Source organism: Simochromis diagramma, unplaced genomic scaffold (genome assembly GCF_900408965.1).
Source record: "Simochromis diagramma unplaced genomic scaffold, fSimDia1.1 OVJJ01000411.1, whole genome shotgun sequence".
NCBI lineage: Eukaryota > Metazoa > Chordata > Actinopteri > Cichliformes > Cichlidae > Simochromis > Simochromis diagramma.
In genome coordinates, this window is record NW_024386735.1 from 982158 (window position 1) to 987094 (window position 4937).

Here is a 4937-nt window from a genome sequence, read left to right on the forward strand (position 1 = left end):
CTGGGAATGGTTGTTTTGTTTGTTTGTTTTAAGTCATAAATTTATCATATGTTTACATCTTTTCTCCTCTGGAAGCTGAAAAATTATAGGTATTATAGATTTAGTTAGAAAAACGGTAATTTATAAATATTTATGGCTTCCCAGTTTACAACATGAATGGCTGGCTCTGCCAAACCTCCGTGCGCATGCGCAAGTGAGTCTACTACGTAAATATTTATATATTACACGGTGTCTCATTGGTTCCATATGGCCGAGCCTCCCCAACAGAACCTTATGGTCGGCCCGCCCATCCGCCTGATTCACATGGACATGCCCGCTAATTGCGAGAACGTGCAAAGGGGGAGCGAGCAGGAAAAATGTAGAACGACGGCTGAGGAGCCGAAGATGGCGAGTTTGACACTGAAACGCGTTACAATGGAGGTCCCGCCCCGTTTTTAGTGCATTATATTTAAACGGGTAAAATCAGCCGTTAGTTTCATTTTGCAGGGAAAGTTGAGACTTAAAAAATGCTTGAACAGTATGAATGTGTAGTTTTGCGGGTAAAGATTAGCTGCCACAGTGCGTGATATATTTATTCAGAGCCAGAAATTTTAGAAGTAAGAAATCAGAAAAAGACGAACATAATTTCTCCTGTTCAATCAGGCCAAAGCCACACCCAGAATCATTAACGTGTCAGCTGTGCAGTAAAACTGGTCATTAATATTTATGACAGTGCTTGTCAATGAAAGTCAATAAAATCACCTGTATTATTTATTAAAATAGGAGCATGCTCTGTTGACTTTTACTAATGGTGAGCTGTTTATATGTTAAGGTAAAGGTTTGATGGAAGGACATTAAAGTATAGGAAGTGCAAAACATAAGGTTAAAAGGAGCATCACTGAGAATTATGTGTAGCCAAATGTTGCTGTTTAAGTGGGGCTACACAGCATCTTTATTCCTTGTCCCCCTGTCCCACTTCTTGAGACAATGTCCCACATTTTGACTGGGGCTCTGCAGAACATGCAGGTCCTTACAGTCCATCTGTGGCCTTTTTCCTGAAAGGCTATAGATAGACTGTAGAGTGAAATGAAAATTATGCCTATCAATGAAAGTTACAAAGTGTGTGTCATAATTGGATAGAAATTGCTAAAATTAGTCAGATATGTCTCAAAAAAGCCAATCTATGGATACATCCCAACTGAAACCCCAAAACGGTTACTAGACAGAAAAGCATCTGAAATAACAGATAATACAGTATATGAAGACTATCGCATGCTAGCGTAAGAAGAATTTCTTTTTCTTTCTACCAAACCTTACTAGCTATGCATGGGATATATGGAACATAAAAACACATGTCTATACTATGATATTCAATTCTATACAATAGCATTCCATTTAGTGCTCATTTGAACCATCACATTTACAAATATATACGATTGTGGGATTTGCATGAAACATTTGTATATGCCATATAGATGTTGGCAATCACAGTGCCCTAGACAATGTTTATGCAAAGCTTCATCAAGATTGGAAAGAAAAGAAAAGTTGCATTTAAATATAAAACATCTGACTACCTGAGTTGTGGCAGAAAGCTCGAGAATACCGAGGCTTAACCACGTCGCAGTGACTGACGTTTAATTTCAAAGCCTCATTTGAATCTCACAGTGGAGCAGCTCACTGAGCCTGCACGATATTTTTAGTAGCTTTTTCTAGGCTTCACTCTGCCTCCTGTGCCAGAGCCGACTCAATTTCCTCTGACTGCAGGGAGTCTAAAAGTCAACTTTTAGGTTTTTTTTCAGTTATGTAAGTTAAAAACAACCTGCCTTGTGTGATATTCAATCAAATTAAACTGTTGGAGCCCATAATTTTATGGCCTATGTATAAAAAAACACCTGAGTACGACAGAGTACATCACTTTGGGGAGTCCTGGGTTAAAATCTAATCAGTAGTGGTCTTTGATCTAACATATACGTAACTAAAGGCTTCTGACCTGACCACCTCAGATCAGTCTGATCTTAGATCCTGACCTCGTAATGACCATCTCTGGTGGATCAGACACAGAGTGGAGGCAGAGCTTCTGCTCCTGTGTCCAGATGGCACTTTCGCAAATCCCATTTCATTGACAAAAGGTGTTTTCTTCAGGCAGGCCAGACCCTGAGCACAGGATGTACAGCAAGCCTGAGGGATAACATGCAGATTAATCTCCTCATCTAGTCTCCCATCTATTTTTGGTGATGTTCAGAGGTAGATATGGAGGGCACTTACTCACTTTTTTTGTGGTTGTTCTCTAGTCAGTGTTTACTGACAGGTACATATAAGCTAAAACTAATTCTCTCTGTATTCATGGCCTACTGTTTTCAGACATGCAAAGACCATTCTGCCCCACAAACGACCCCTGAAATCCTCTTTACACCCCCACGAGTGGACCTCCCCTGTGTTGTTGATGTATTCCTTATTGCTGAGAAAGCAGGTGTCCTGCTGGTTAAACCCTCAATGTCCAGACTGGCAAGAAGTAGGGCTCCACCTCCTCTAGACTTACCATTAAGACTCTATGTCCAGAGTCCAGAATCAGAAATACACCTTGTGTTTGTACACACACAGACAGAAAACCTGTTAACATGGTGAATGTGAAATCCCAAATATATAAGTTTTAAACCAGATTTTAGCTGAGCTACGATAAAAAATCCAAAGTAAATCATCTAAAAGAGATAAAAACTTTATATTTGTAAAGGGTTTCAGGCAACTTTTAAAGTCATTTTCTTGTTCTCCAGGCTTCTTGAAGGACATTCAAAGCTCTTCTTTGGATGTTTCTGCCTTTTGTTCTGTTCTCAGTCAACATGATTCCACACTGCTTCAATAATGTTAAGGTCTGGGCTCTGGGGAGGCCGATCCATGACTGATAGTGCCCCACTTTGTGTTTTCTATCCAGGTATGATTTTACTCCATTGGCAGTGTATTGGCAGTGTATTTTTTTGTGTTCATAATTCATCAGTTTTGAAATGACTAGCTGAAATGTAACCTAAAACTATGACAGAGCCTCCACCATGTTTCACAGGTGGCTGTAGACGCCCAATGTTGTACCTATCCTGACCTCTTATGTACATACCTAGGATGACTCGAACCAAAAATCAGTCCATCAGACCTGTTACCACCGATTTTTAGTCCAATTTTTGTGTAATTTTGTATACCTCACCCTTTTCTCACTGTTTCCTTTCCTTTAGTGTTGCTTCTTGATAGTCTCCCTTCCGCTGAGGCCATTTCTATTAAGGCTGTATTGCTATGAGGTTCAGCCTGTCTAAGAAGTTTGGCAAGTGAACTGCTAGAATTTTACTCGTCTGTTGTTTGACATTAATTAGAAGGTATGTGTCTGTCTATAGTGAAATTTACTAGTTTCAGTGGATAAATTAGCAGCCAGCTCTCTCAAAAAACACCAGCATGCCGATGACATTAAACCCCACGTCAAGACAGAAAAGCAGTGGGTGACGTCATGGTGGCAAACACAGACACAGCAGGACACATGTGCCCTCAATCAGCACTCATACTCAATCAGAGTCAGCTGCTGTCACAGGCGACCCATGAGGACATCCCTGCACAGATCTAAACATCAACTCACACAGAAAGTACACGCAAAGAGTGAGCCGGTTGATTCACCATGTGATGCCAATAAGAGAAATGGTCCAAACTCGTCCGTAGACATTCCTGTGGAATCACTGTGACTCTCGCCACAGTTAGTTAGCTGCTGCTGTATGTAGGTCATGTCACTGTGTTTGGGTAGCAGCTGAGGGGAGGTGTGAACACGCTGCTGCTGTGCCTAAATAGAGCGTGACAGACGAGGAAAGAGTCAGCTAGAAGAGAGATTACAAATTATAGGGAGTGCACCTCTAATACCTACAGAATAAAGTATGTCAGATGATGATCAGTGCTCTGGAGGAGGTGTTCTGATTGGTACAAAAATGCTGCGAAGGCATCAGTGTGGTTATCTCTGTGACCTCTGAAAAGCATTCCCATGCATGCCTTCATATGGTGATCACACGTGGGCGTCTATCACTTTTTATGTCAACAATCGCGTGCAAAAAACAGGCCTCGTTCCCACTTTTTTGCTTTGTTTACTGCGTGGATGCTTTCCACATGCTGCTTATTGAATCAGTGGCTCATAAACAAGATACAAAAAGCACCGCTAGTAATACTTTGTGTGATTAAATCCAAATGAAAGATTCTGCAGCTATATGCTCTTCAATGTTTAGCAAAAAAGGAGAAGAAATAAATGGAGAGAAGCTACACAAGTTGGGTATTTTAAGCCTCGAGATGCAGTTGGGGATGAGCACATCATTCTGGTTTAAAAAAAGTTATGCCCTAATGTACTCAACATGCAGCGCGCTTTGAAAAGAGGAGTCAGTTTCCTGCTGTTGTCCAGTGTTGCAAGATTATTATTTTTACTTCATGCCTCATATTTTCCGTTGACCAAAAGCAATGTCAGTGACCTTGAAGCAGTAATAAGACAGTGAAACATTCATCTTCATCCTAAAACACACAAAATAACACGCTTAAGTCAGCTTAAACCCAGGTGCTGCCTTAACCTGAATTAGGCCCTTAAATTAACAAGGGACATTGCAGTAGATGTTCATGGTGGTCAGTACGTGTCCGTGTGTCCTCGTTTGTCCTCCATCCAAAGTCACATGTCTCAGAGGCACGTGCCCCCACCGCTGTGCCATGGGCCTTCTGAAATTTCAAAACAAACAGCAGACGGAAGCGTGGAGAGAGCGGCACGTAGCCTGCGCCCCCACTGGCGAGAGAAGGGTGGATTATGGGGGATTATGGCTCTATGTTATCCTCCACTTTTCCTCCCCTTAGCACCTTCACCGCTCCCCGGAAGATGTCAAAACAGGAAACACCTCCATCTTAAAAGCGTCCAGTTGCCATAACTGGGCAATTTGGTCACCTTTTCCCTTTTTACTTGC